The 15,158-nt window shown below is 45.7% G+C and overlaps 1 protein-coding gene across 1 annotated transcript in view; it reads left to right on the top strand.

Moving 5' to 3' along the window:
* Nucleotides 1-11,725, top strand: part of ANKLE1 (ankyrin repeat and LEM domain containing 1) — a 315,425-nt gene extending 303,700 nt beyond the window's left edge. Inside the window, exon 10 of the mRNA XM_075282013.1 lies at nt 11,706-11,725. The gene's annotated coding sequence lies outside the window, so the exon portion shown is untranslated. The remainder of the gene's footprint in view (nt 1-11,705) is intronic.
* Nucleotides 11,726-15,158: the final 3,433 nt, after the last annotated feature.

Consider the following 15,158-nt stretch of genomic DNA (forward strand, 5'->3'; position numbering starts at 1 on the left):
ATCTATCTATCTATCTATCTATCTAACCCCACCACCACCACCACTCCCACACACAAACATACAGTAGGTATATCCTCTGGATACATGACTTTGGATATGGGATGTCCCTCACTCCTTCCTAAAACCACCCAAACTACAGTAAATATTGACTTTGGAATAAATGCACAAAACACTTTATTTTGGTTGTCAAAATGGCCACAGCTTTATTAAACTCACAGAAGTAAAACAATGACAGAAGGAGTCAGGTGAAGTGCTAGACCATTGCGATTCACGAATACTGTGAGATCCCCAGCTGTCTGACATACAGCACCCAGCCAGACAGCAATAAATAAATAAAGGGGGGCAGCACGCTCCGGCTTGCAATTCTAGCAGAGCCAGTACACTTTAAGGGCACCAACGACCCTGTGCTTAACCACTGTACCCGCCCCTGGATGACGTTACTATTACGACATCCTTCAGGCTGGCCATTTCCAAAGCTCAGCCTGTTCACCACCATGAGGTTTAACCTCCTCTATTAGTTAAAATAAGACTACAATTACTTGCCTGCAACTTCCACCTGACTCCTCAACCGCAAAAGTAAAGCTGTGACAGTTTATCAATGGACCATGTGACACGTAACACTTTATTACCCACGACTGACTAAATAATGGCAAACCCCCGACTCACAAAGAGTCATCCTACAGCACTCAGGGGAGGAAAAACCCCTGTGGAGGAAACCTCTAGGGAACCATGGCTGGAGGGCTGCCCTTCCCTTGGGCTTAGAAGGATAATGCCCAACAATAACTCATCAAAGTCATCTCATAATTGAATATATAGAGCCAAATACACAATTACAGTAACAAAGCAATGATACAATAATACATTAGACAGGAAAATGTGAAAAATAAAAATAAAAAACAAGTGTAACATAATGATGCAAAGAGGGCGGGAGGGCGGGAAATGCTTCATCCAGGTCTTGTGATGAGAAAGAGGATGAAGATGGGTGAGACAGGAAGTGACATCTATTCGTAACGCCTCCCTCCCTACAGTAACACACTAAGCACCATATACTAAAGCAAAGTATACACAGATATATACTCCTAAAGCAGAACATACACAGATATATACTCCTAAAGCAGAACATACAGATATACACTCCTAAAGCAGAACATACACAGATACAGTCCTATGAAAAAGTTTGGGCACCCCTATTAATCTTAATCATTTTTAGTTCTAAATATTTTGGTGTTTGCAGCAGCCATTTCAGTTTGATATATCTAATAACTGATGGACACAGTAATATTTCAGGAGTGAAATGAGGTTTATTGTACTAACAGAAAATGCGCAATATGCATTGAACCAAAATTTGACCGGTGCAAAAGTATGGGCACCCTTATCATTTTATTGATTTGAATTCCCCTAACTACTTTTTACTGACTTACTGAAGCACAAAATTGGTTTTGTAACCTCAGTGAGCTTTGAACTTCATAGCTAGGTGTATCCAATCATAAGAAAAGGTATTTAAGGTGGCCAATTGCAAGTTGTTCTCCTATTTGTATCTCCTCTGAAGAGCGGCATCATGGGCTACTCAAAACAACTCTCAAATGATCTGAAAACAAAGATTGTTCAACATAGTTGTTCAGGGGAAGGATACAAAAAGTTGTCTCAGAGATTTAACCTGTCAGTTTCCACTGTGAGTAACATAGTAAGGAAATGGAAGACCACAGGGACAGTTCTTGTTAAGCCCAGAAGTGGCAGGCCAAGAAAAATATCAGAAAGGCAGAGAAGAAGAATGGTGAGAACAGTCAAGGACAATCCACAGACCACCTCCAAAGAGCTGCAGCATCATCTTGCTGCAGATGGTGTCACTGTGCATCGGTCAACAATACAGCGCACTTTGCACAAGGAGAAGCTGTATGGGAGAGTGATGAGAAAGAAACCGTTTCTGCAAGCACGCCACAAACAGAGTCGCCTGAGGTATGCAAAAACACATATGGACAAGCCAGCTTCATTTTGGAAGAATGTCCTGTGGACTGATGAAACAAAGATTTGGTTGTTTGGTCATACAAAAAGGCATTATGCATGGCGTCCAAAAAAAAACAGCATTCCAAGAAAAACACTTGCTACCCACTGTAAAATTTGGTGGACGTTCCATCATGCTTTGGGGCTGTGTGGCCAATGCCGGCACTGGGAATCTTGTTAAAGTTGAGGGTCGCATGGATTCCACTCAGTATCAGCAGATTCTTGAGAATAATGTTCTAGAATCAGTGACGAAGGTGAAGTTACGTTGGGGATGGATATTTCAGCAAGACAATGATCCAAAACACCGCTCCAAATCGACTCAGGCATTCATGCAGAGGAACAATTACAATGTTCTGGAATGGCCATCCCAGTCCCCAGACCTGAATATCATTGAACATCTGTGGGATGATTGGAAGCGGGCTGTCCATGCTCGGCGACCATCAAACTGAACTGAACTTGAATTGTTTTGTAAAGAGGAATGGTCCAAAATCCCTTCATCCAGGACCCAGGAACTGACTAAAATCTACAGGACGCGACTAGAGGCTGTTATTTTCGCAAAAGGAGGAGCTACTAAATATTAATGTCACTTTTCTGTTGAGGTGCCCATACTTTTGCACCGGTCAAATTTTGGTTTAATGCATATTGCACATTTTCTGTTAGTACAATAAACCTCATTTCAATCCTGAAATATTACTGTGTCCATCAGTTATTAGATATATCAAACTGAAATGGCTGCTGCAAACACCAAAATATTTAGAACTAAAAATGATTAAGATTAATAGGGGTGCCCAAACTTTTTCATAGGACTGTATATACTCCTACAGCAGAATATACAGATATATGCTCCTAAAGCTGAATATACACAGATATATACTCCTAAAGCTGAATATACACTGATATATACTCCTAAAGCTGAATATACACAGATATATACTCCTAAAGCAGAACATACAGATATATACCCCTAAAGCTGAATATACACAGATATATACTCCTAAAGCTGAATATACACAGATATATACTCCTAAAGCAGAACATACACAGATATATACTCCTAAAGCTGAATATACACTGATATATACTCCTAAAGCTGAATATACACCGATATATTCTTAAAGCTGACCCAGTCTGTATAAATCTATAAAACTACTGCACGAAGAAGAAACTGCAGGAGTTATTGGTTCCCCCATCCCAAAGTCATGTCCCCCTTGCTCACCACCGCTCACTGCCGCACCCGGTCTGACAGAAACCACAGAACGGAGACCCGAACGCTGGTGTGAACCTAGCGTTAGGCAAACCCAGCCAAAGTTATGTCTATGAAAAAACTGATGGTAAGCAGTGGATAGAAACCCCTAGTTTAACTATACACTGCAAAGGCCACTCACTTTTATGCATTTTTGACATTTAATATGCTCCAAAAATTGCCTTTTTTGGGGGGTAAAAGGTGCTTGCTGATGGTTTTTTAGATATGCATGATGGTTATATTGCAAAAGCAATGATTTTATAGAAATTTTTGCCCATACAGTGGCGTAACTACCGCTGCTATCATTATACTCAGGGGTTACTTATCTCTCCACCATCCAGGCAGGCTTAAGCCTAGTTGTCTGACGTCTCATGACCCCGGCCTGCATCCTGTATGTTGTATGGTTTGGAGGTACATATACACAGGCGATACTCATTATTACTAGATTTATATATGTGTATGTGCTATTGGCCTGCTACTGTCCCTATTTTGTGTGTGTTTCCATGTGGCATGTTACATCCGCCCTGCTGAAATTATCTTTTATGATATTCATCAATAAAATTTAGAAATTTTATGTAATTTCTTTGGAGTTGTTTGGTATGGCTTAATTTTTGTTGTTGTTTTGGTGTTTACAAAAATAAGGGTCAGCCTCCTCCCCTAGCTGAATCATTGACATACACTATGTGATCCAGACACCCCAAAAAATATGTTTTTTCATATTAGGTGCATTGTGCTGCCACCTACTGCCAGGTACTCCATATCAGCGACCTCAGTAGACATTAGACATTGTGAGAGAGCAGAATGGGGCGCTCCTTGGAACTTATGGACTTCGAATGTGGTCAGGTGATTGAGTGCCACACATCACGCAGGTCAATGCCAAATGACGCCTCGCTTGGTGTAAGGAGCGTAAACATTGGACGATTGAACAGTGGAAAAACGTTGTGTTGTGTGGAGTGACGAATCATGGTACACAATGTGGCGATCTTTCAACACGACCGAGCACCTGTTCATACTGCACGGCCTGTGGTTGAGTGGTTCAGGGCCGCCGATAGGCCAGTACTACTGCTACTGGCGTCAGGGGCCCGGCCAAATTTTAAAATGGGGGGGGCCCGATTTTGGCCCGCCACCGTGTGCCGGCCCCCTGGCGCCCGCAGCAGTCATTCTATGTCTGCTGTTTCAACTCAGATCTGCGTCCAGAGGACGCAGATCTGAGTTGCAGACATACGCGGCTGAAGCAAGGAGCTGACCTGTGTCAGCTCCTCTCTTCGCTGCTGCCGCCTCTCTCGCTGGCACATATGCGGCTGAAGCGAGGAGCTGACACAGGTCAGCTCCTCACTTCAGCCGCATATGTGTCAGCGAGACCGGCGGCAGCAGCGAAGAGAGGAGCTGACACAGGTCAGCTCCTCGCTTCAGCCGCATATGTGTCAGCGAGACCGGCGGCAGCAGCGAAGAGAGGAGCTGACACAGGTCAGCTCCTCGCTTCAGCCGCATATGTGTCAGCGAGACCGGCGGCAGCAGCGTGATGACGTCACATCGCGTCTACAACTGTGCGCCAGTAAGAGAGAGAGGCGCCGAGAGAGCAGCGGGGGAACGAAGGAGAAGGTAAGTCTAATGTGGAACGTGAAACTGGGGGCAGATGAAGGAGAGGACGGCATGACACTGGGGGCAGAGATGGAGGGACATGAATCTGGGGGCAGAGATGGGGGACATGAATCTGGGGGCAGAAATGGGGGGCATGAATCTCGGGGCAGAGATGGGGGGCATGAATCTGGGGGCAGAGCTGTGGAGACATAAATCTGGGGGCAGAGATGGAGGGGACATGAATCTGCACGGCCTGTGGTGGAGTGGTTCAGGGCCGCCGATAGGCCAGTACTACTGCTACTGGCGTCAGGGGCCCGGCCAAATTTAAAAATGAGGGGGGCCCGGTTTTGGCCCGCCACCGTGTGCCGGCCCCCTGGCGCCCGCAGCAGTCATTCTATGTCTGCTGTTTCTCAGAGATGTGGGGACATGAATCTGGGGGCAGAGATGGGGGACATGAATCTGGGGGCAGAGCTGTGGAGACATGAATCTGGGGGCAGAGATGGAGGGGACATGAATCTGGGGGCAGAGATGGGGGGACATGAATCTGGGGGCAGAGATGGAGGGGACATGAATCTGGAGGCAGATGAAGGGTGTATATGAAGCTGGGGGAGAGACGGAGGGGGGACATATAGTTTACAGGTGACTGTAGGAGGATTATACAGTGTGCGGGCACATGAAAAATTAATGAGTTGTCGGAGTCAACATAACAGTGGGTGGGGCTAAATTTCCCGCGGCGCGCAAAGCCGTGGAGACATAAATCTGGGGGCAGAGATGGAGGGGACATGAATCTGGGGGCAGAGATGGGGGGCATGAATCTGGGGGAAGAGATGGGGGGCATGAATCTGGGGGCAGAGCTGTGGAGACATGAATCTGGGGGCAGAGATGGGGGGCACATGAATCTGGGGGCAGAGATGTGGGGACATGAATCTGGGGGCAGAGATGTGGGGACATGAATCTGGGGGCAGAGATCTCTGCCCCCAGATTCATGTCCCCCCAACTCTGCCCCCAGATTCATGTCCCCTCCATCTCTGCCCCCAGATTCATGTCCCCCCATCTCTGCCCCCAGATTCATGTCCCCCCATCTCTGCCCCCAGATTCATGTCCCCTCCATCTCTGCCCCCAGATTCATGTCCCCCCATCTCTGCCCCCAGATTCATGTCCCCCCATCTCTGCCCCCAGATTCATGTCCCCTCCATCTCTGCCCCCAGATTCATGTCCCCCATCTCTGCCCCCAGATTCATGTCCCCACATCTCTGCCCCCAGATTCATGTGCCCCCCATCTCTGCCCCCAGATTCATGTCTCCACAGCTTTGCCCCCAGATTCATGTCCCCACATCTCTGCCCCCAGATTCATGTGCCCCCCATCTCTGCCCCCAGATTCATGTCTCCACAGCTCTGCCCCCAGATTCATGCCCCCCATCTCTTCCCCCAGATTCATGCCCCCCATCTCTGCCCCGATTCATGTCCCCCCATCTCTGCCCCCAGATTCATGTCCCCTCCATCTCTGCCCCCAGATTTATGTCTCCACGGCTTTGCGCGCCGCGGGAAATTTAGCCCCACCCACTGTTATGTTGACTCCGACAACTCATTAATTTTTCATGTGCCCGCACACTGTATAATCCTCCTACAGTCACCTGTAAACTATATGTCCCCCCTCCGTCTCTCCCCCAGCTTCATATACACCCTTCATCTGCCTCCAGATTCATGTCCCCTCCATCTCTGCCCCCAGATTCATGTCCCCCTTCCATCTCTGCCCCCAGATTCATGTCCCCCCTCCATCTCTGCCTCCAGATTCATGTCCCCCCTCCATCTCTGCCCCCAGATTCATGTCCCTCCATCTCTGCCCATGAATCTGGGGGCAGAGATGGGGGGACATGAATCTGGGGGCAGAGATGGGGGGACATGAATCTGGGGGCAGAGATGGAGGGGACATGAATCTGGGGGCAGAGTTGGGGGGACATGAATCTGGGGGCAGAGATGGGGGGACATGAATCTGGGGGCAGAGATGGGGGGACATGAATCTGGGGGCAGAGTTGGGGGGACATGAATCTGGGGGCAGAGATGGAGGGACATGAATCTGGGGGCAGAGATGGAGGGGGGACATGAATCTGGAGGCAGAGATGGAGGGGGGACATGAATCTGGGGGCAGAGATGGAAGGGGGACATGAATCTGGGGGCAGAGATGGAGGGGACATGAATCTGGAGGCAGATGAAGGGTGTATATGAAGCTGGGGGAGAGACGGAGGGGGGACATATAGTTTACAGGTGACTGTAGGAGGATTATACAGTGTGCGGGCACATGAAAAATTAATGAGTTGTCGGAGTCAACATAACAGTGGGTGGGGCTAAATTTCCCGCGGCGCGGGATGGGACATCGGGTGTGCGGCACTGTGGCGAGGAAGCTGGGGCAATAATATATAATATATAAGTTTTTAGCTGGAGAACTACAAAGCACACAATAGCTCCAAAGGTATGTGTGCTTTGTATTAATAATGATGTAGGCTGCTATGCTACTAGCATAGCAGCCTGTTTTGGGGGGTGGGACTTTCACTTTAAAGGAGTGTTCACATTGCGTTTTTGGCCTCCCTTGCCGGGATACGTTGGTAACCAGTCACAATCAGCTACCCACTTATCCCTGCACGGAGAACTGCAGGCCCCCTTTTTTTTAATGGCCAGTTCTTTGTGCAGGGATAAGCTGATTCTGAATGGTTACCAACGTATCCCGGCAAGGGAGGCCAAAAACGCAATGTGAATAAGCCCTGAGGATTTATTAGGAGAGCTCTTATAGATGGTGTTGGCTCTCTGTAGGCGCTGTCACACGTAGCAGATTTTACCTGCAAATAGAATCTGATTAAGCCTTGTAATGCTGCTAAATAAAGGGAAATGTAATACAGAATTGGTATGTCGCAAAATAAGGTAGTTTTAAAATGGCGGGGGGGGGGGGGGGCAGACACTTAGGCTGTATGGGGCCCCAAAATTCCTGATGGCGGCCCTGGAGTGGTTACACAACAATAACATCTCTGTAATGGACTGGCCTGCACAGAGTCCTGACTTGAATCCTATAGAACACCTTTGTGATGTTTTGGAACGCCGACTTCATGCCAGGCCTCACCGACCTACATCGATACCTCTCCTCAGTGCAGCACTCTTTGAAGAATGGGCTGCCATTCCCCAAGAAACCTTCCAGCACCTGATTCAACGTATACCTGCGAGAGTGGAAGCTGTCATCAAGGCTAAGGGTGGGCCAACACCATATTGAATTCCAGCATTACCGATGGAGGGCGCCACGAACTTGTAAGACATTTTCAGCCAGGTGTCTGACTTTTCCTAAGGCTGAGTTCACACAGAGTTTTTTTGGTCAGGATTTTGAAGCGGAATCCGCCTCACTCCGCCAATCAATGGGCCTAGTCGGGAGGAGGGAGTGTCTTTAGGTGGATTCACGAGGTGAATCCGCCTGTAGAATGAGGATGTCCATTTTTTTTTCCGTTTGTTCCGGCTCCCGGAAAAAAAGAACTGACTGGCTCCCATTGATTTCAATGGAAGCTGTCTTTTTGGTCAGGGTTTTGAGGCGAATCCGGCCTCAAAATCCTGAAAAAAAACTCCATGTGAACTCAGCCTTAGGGTCCATTCACACGGAGGAAAATGGTGAGGGATTTGGTATGGAATTTCATTGCTGAAAAAAGCCTCCCATTGACTTCAATGGGCTTTTTTTTTCAGCGCTGAAATTCCACACCAAATTCCTCACCATTTTCTTCCGTGTGAATGGACCCTTAGGGCCCGTGCACACAGAGTTAACACGAGCACATTTTAGCATAATACACGTGTATAGAATACACATGTAAAAATAACACTCCCATTGACTTCAATAAAATTTTTAACACGTGTAAAAAACGCATCAAAAAGATTTCATTCTAAAATGTGCTCACGTTAACTCCGTGTGCACGAGCCCTTAGAGTGCTGTTGCCAAAGTCCTTTTCATGTAAGTACATAGAGTTCCTACATTTATTCCTGCATGGCCATAGCTAAGTTTCTGCTTGCAGATCTTGTACATTGCCATGGATCTATGGTTTGGCAATGTAGAAAAGAATTCCTACATGGGAGATGACTGCATTTAGCAGCTGCCACTAATAATAGCAGCATGGAAACACATCTGCCACGACCACTGCCAGTGTCACTACCCCATCCTGCAAGTTTCTTTGGACAGCTGCATTGACTGGAATTATTATCACTTCTGTCACCTTTTTCATCTGATGTCACCTTGTCACCCTGGCCCAGTTGCCAGGTCCTATCCGCAAAAGAATCATCATCAGCAACAATGTCATCGTCTTCCCCACTTTTTTCTGACATTATGGCCATGGGATTCCTACACATCCTCATAGCTCCCACCTCCATATTTGTTCCTAGCTACCCTACCAGAATGATTACCAGTAGTATTACCACACCTTCTGCCACTACTATCTCCATCATCAACAGTCATGCCTTCCTCTTCTACTTGCACACAATGATTATTCTCATCTAGCTATTAAAAATAGGAGGAAAACTGTTCTAGATAGGTGAAATAGATTTCTCAGCAGGTGCCACATGATTACCAGGCCTATCACAATTTCTAACGTAAACCCTTCCGTACTATAATTAGAATCCCCAAAATTTTACCCTCCTCTGTCCCCGCTCCCACATTTCCCCACATGATATGATGTCTTTTCAGGCTAACTTTATAGGTCCAAGCTCTATCCACATGTTAAAGGACACCACTAGTGATGGCTCATAAAGTTTTAAGTTTATGCAATGACAGTCACCTCTATTACAAAAGTGTCTGACCTCTGCATAAGCAATGCCGCCCCTGCTACCTCTTGTGTCACCCCCTCTACCTCATAGATTGTAAGCTCTTGCGAGCAGGGCCCTCAGTTTCAGTGTGTGAAATGACTTTCTCTCTGTCTGTATTTGAACCCTACAAATTGTACAGCGCTGCGGAATATGTTGGCGCTATATAAATAAAATTTATTATTATTATTACCAGGGATCAGTGAAGAAGAAGGAGACACAGATGACAGCCCAGAAAGGCACTGCAGTAAATTACCTGTTATGGAGGAGAAGGAACATACAAAAAATCTAATTCAAGATCACATCAATCTTGGATGCAATATCCTCCTGTTACTGAGACGAGTTAACTAAGTAATGAAAAACTTTATCTTCATTCTCAGGAAGTACAACAATGATGTGGCTACTGGCGATGCCACCAAAACCAGAAGTAGTGTTGATGTTACCGCCCACATTCCTGTGGTTGCTTGCACGATTGTTTCTTCCTCCCCTTCCTTTTGCTTGTCACCTGCTCTGATTTTTTTTCCAGTCATTTTTTTTACTGCACATTGCTTAATTATAATAGTGATTGGCAACAATTGTGACACTGTCTTTTTTTTTCTTACAAAGAAACGTTTCAAGAAAAGTCAGCTTTAAATAACTGTTTTTTAGATTTTTGAACAGACTATGAGACTGTACATATAGTATGTAGCAACAAAAAAAATGCTTCAACATTTTTTTAGATTAATACACGATTACACTGTGTATTGGATGAGCAGAAAGGAAAAAAAACACCTTAATGCTAAGGCCCTACATAGCAGGCCGCAGCAAAAAAGCACTGCAAGAAAAACCATGATGCGCTTGTGGGCCTCATCCTAATTAACAGGATATTTTTTAGGTTAATGCAAACTGTAATACTTTGCATATGAATGCAACAAAAAAAAAAAGCACTTAAGGAAATAATATAGTTTTCAAATTACTACTACTACCACAAAGTGTATTGGGTGAGCAGAGCAGAAAACACCCAATTAAATAACATTTTTTATTCTGATTAGCGCAGGATGTTAAACTTTATATTGGGTGAACAACACAAAAAACTACTTTGGGCTAAGGCCCCACATTGTGGAAACGCAACGTTTTGTGTTGCAGATTTTGCAGCTTTTTTTGAGCCAAAGTCAGGAATGGATTGAAATGGAATGGAAAATATTAAGCAAGCTTTTAGTTGATTCCCTTCTGTTAAATCGACTTCTGACATTGGCTCAAAAATCCGCAGCAAAAACTGCAACAAAAAAACGCTATGTGGGGCTTTAGCCTAAATAATGGAGATTGTTTTTCCATTAGTGTAGGTGGAATCAGAAGCACTAGCCGGACTTGCTGCTAAAAGTTTAAATTACTTTTAAACACTCTCTATATAGATGAAACTGCTTTATTTACATAACAGACTAAGGGCCCCTTCACACGCGCGCTTCCCATTGAAATCAATGGGCTCTGTTTTGAAGCGCCGCACTCGGGCACGTGTATACGTGTCTAAATGAGCGGCGCGCTTACGCCGTGTGAAGGGGCCCTTAGGCTAGGTTCACATCTGCGTTTGGGTTTCTGTTCGAGGGGTCCACTTGGGGACATCCAAAAGAAAACCTAATCCGCATAAATAAGCAGTTACCTTAGGAAACCTGCAGACCCCATAAACTAAAATGGGGTCTGTGTGGGTTTTCTATGCAACACTTTTCTCTCCGCATTTTTCATGTGGAGAGGGGAACAGAATCCCCACACGCAGATGTGAACCGAACCTTAGACAAAATTAGATTATTTGCAGTGAAAGAGAATGAATTACCTGTCCTTTTTCTGTGTCTGTAGTTCTGTATTAGAGCAGGAATGCAGCAGTCAAGCTCAAACAGCTCAGATATGCACACTCATTCTGTTCTATCTATGATTCTTATCTCTATATGCCTATAATTGCTTAAATCTAATTAAATTTAATAAAATGTTACTATTCCTAACTTGATTTTCTCATTCTATCCGAGATTCTTTGCTATCTCCATCATTACTGCAAATGCCTTGTGGTCATGTTTACAGTAACCTAGAGGCTGAGGCCCCACGTTGCGGAAACACAGCTTTTTTTGTTGCAGATTTTTATTTTTTTTATTTTTTTTTTTTGAGCCAAAGCCAGGATTGAGCAGAAGGTAGAACTATATGTACTTCCTATATATTTCCCATTCCTTTTGTGGTAATTTTTGGTTTGGGCTCAAAAAAAGAAAAAAAAAACAAAACACAGGAGAAACTATAACAAAAAAAACCCTATGTTTCTGCAATGTGTGGCCTCAGCCACATAGTGACTAACCAGACATCCTTTCAGCCATTATACAAGTGGTGGCTGGAAATGTTACAGTAAGGTGTCCACCTACCACTGTCTAATGGCTGAGAGAATGTCAGGTGATGCTAGACCGTCACACTGACAATACACTTGTCTATTCTGTATTTGTACATGTGGCGGTGGCCATTTTAGTTCGTCCAAGGTGAATTGGGCTGGGTTTTTGTTTTTTGTTTATTTTTTTAGATAAACCTAGACGTGGTTACAAAATGAATGGGGATTATAAAGGGCTTATACTTATCACTTCTGCTAAATCCACTTAGGCAGTTCTTCTGCAACATAGGACTTTATACACCATATACAAATTTACCATCCTTTTGCAGACCTGTCTGAGCATCATAGTTCCTGTTACAATCACTTACTTACTAGTCCTGATCATGTGCAACTATTGTTCACTAGAGATGAGCGAGTACTATTCGAAACTGCCATTTTGAATAGCATGCTCCCATAGGAATGAATGGATGCAACCGGCACGCAGCCTGTGCTGGCGTCCGGTCGCCTAACCCCCTGCGCGCCGGCTGTGTCCATTCTTTCCTATGGGAGCATGCTATTCGAAACGGCAGTTTTGAATAGCACTCGCTATCGGTAAGTGATGCTACGGGCCTCATAAGTATTTTCAGACCCCCAAGTATAATAATCGGAGGCCCCGGAAATGTAAAGGAACATAATAAACGTGTTACTTACCTTTCCACGCTCACGTCCCTAGTTGTGTGATGTCCCGGGTCATGTGACGTCAGTACGTCATTAAAGAAGGCCGACACCACTGAAGACTACAGCGGAGCTGGAGATAGGTAAGTAACAGTGGTTTTTTTTAATGTTTGTATCCCCCCCGGCCTCTGATTATTATACTATTATGAAAAGACCCCAAAGTTTAATAATTGTTCATGGGTGTCCACAGTGGGCATAATACTGTGTGCAACAGTCACTATGGGGTACAATACTGTGTGCAGGGGCCACTATGGGGCATAATATTGTGTACAGGGGCCACTATGGGGCATAATACTGTGTGCAGGGGTCACAATGGGGCATAATACTGTGTGCAGGGGCCACTATGGGGCATATTAGTATGTGCAGGGGCCACTATAGGGCATAATACTGTGTGCAGGGGCCACTATGGGGCATAATACTGTGTGTAGGGGCCACTATGGGACATACTACTGTGTACTAGGGCCACTATGGGGCATAATACTGTGTACTGGGGCCACTATGGGGCATAATACTGTGTGCAGGGACCACAATGGGGCATAATAGTATGTGCAGGGGCTACTATGGGGCATAATAGAGCGCGCAGGAATGCGTCGAGGGGTCAGTTAGTTGAGGTCTTCAGTGTCGGTCAGGAAGGGGGGAGGGTCCCATGCCAAAAGTTCGCCACGAGGCCCCGCCATTCCTAGTTACACCACTGTCTGTACAATATACTGGGAACACCGGTGTCCTGACAACACGATCCAGTCCTGCAGGTCCCGTGACTTCTTGAAGTGAAACTCCTTGCCGGCTATGATGTTCTGGTTCATTTTAACTGATTGGCCTCAGAGGTGACATGCCGTGGGACTTCCGTTGAAAAACAACAATGGATCAGAACAACCAGACTGTGCGGAGAGGCACCAGAGCACTGGAGAAAGGAAACTATGATCATATATCATATATATCATATATTGTGACAGGACCAGGGAAAAAGTGGTAGAAGGGGTATACATTTCTCCCAGGTTCCTGTCATACACAATCTAGTTGCAGCTGATCAAAGCTGTGCTCCTGGCTCATGGGTCTTACCAAAACCCTGGTAAAAAGTTCTGGCTGCTGGAGTGGGAGTATTGGGTGTGGCTCTACTCCATTCAGCCATCCAGGTTTTTGAGATGTGTGGGGTTAATTCCTGGTTTCATGAAAGTGTCTGTATAAAAGGGCAGACAGCCCAAAGGAATAGGGCTCTCTCTGCTCCTGGGAAACTAAGTGTGAGTTTACCTGCTGTATTTTGTGTTTAGGGACGATCCCTAGCTAACCCCGTTACAATACAACGTGTCTGCTGTACATATTTGTGTGGATGGGATTCATTAGGGGTTTTAAAAGGGCACGGCCAAACCATGTCGTTTCTGCCATCTGGGGCCCAGGTCTTAAGGCTGCATTCACACGAAGGAATTTGGCGAGCATTTTGATGCTGAATCTGCCTCAAAATCACCTTCCAAAAAAAAGCCTCCCAATAGAGTTAGGTTCCATTCCCACGGAGTAACGTGCCGCTCATTCTGACACGTAAAGAGTGTCAGAGTGAGCACTGTAAAACAGAATCCCATTGACTTCAATGGATGCCGTCTTACGCACGCTACACATTGAAATCAATTGAAGTCAATGGGATTCTGTTTTACAGCGCTCACTCTGACGTGTTTACGTGTCAGAATGAGCGGCACTTTACTCAGTGGGAACAGAGCCACTGAGCTAACTCTGCTAGCACATCTTTCACTGTGAAAATCACTGCTATATCCTTCTCAAGTTGGACTGCAGGTTATAGTTAGGTTAGGTCGATTCTTTTTTTTATAAATGTATATGGAGAAGGGATAGTGGACTAAATACCGGGGTAGTGGCTGCCACAGGGCCTGGGACATTAGGGGGCCAGCAGGTAACGGGCCCTATTTACTTACTGATCCCCACTCCTGCTCACGGCCACCTGAGCTTCCCCTTCTGCAGAAATGGAGGCGGCTGTGAGCAGCCACGGGAACTTCTGAGTGAGGCCACGGGCCTGGGAACCCCTATAAACACTGCTATCATACTGTAATAATCTATAATCTGTTACTTACCTCTCCTGCGATCCAGCAGTCTTCCAGCCTCCTTGGTGACATCATTATGCATTGCAACAGTGGCATGGCTCACATGATGTCTGGTCCAACATTGAAGAGCGCCAAAAGTATCATGGAGTACGTCAGAGCCCGGGAGAGGTAAGTAACTTTTTTTTTATGTTGGTATCCTCCCCCTAATCTCCGATTATTATACTCTGGGGTCTGAAACCAGACCCCAGAGTATAATAATTGTTCATGGGTGATCTGAACTTGCCTCTCTGTCACTCTCACTGTAACAGGTTTCTCTAGTTTGCTCTCGAGAGTTCAGTTGCCAGTAAGTATCAGGATGCCCGCTGGTATCACGTTCTTTCTAAACTGCACAAAGTGTACCCTTCCTCCTCTGCTG

The sequence above is a fragment of the Leptodactylus fuscus genome, chromosome 1, assembly GCF_031893055.1.
Source record: "Leptodactylus fuscus isolate aLepFus1 chromosome 1, aLepFus1.hap2, whole genome shotgun sequence".
NCBI lineage: Eukaryota > Metazoa > Chordata > Amphibia > Anura > Leptodactylidae > Leptodactylus > Leptodactylus fuscus.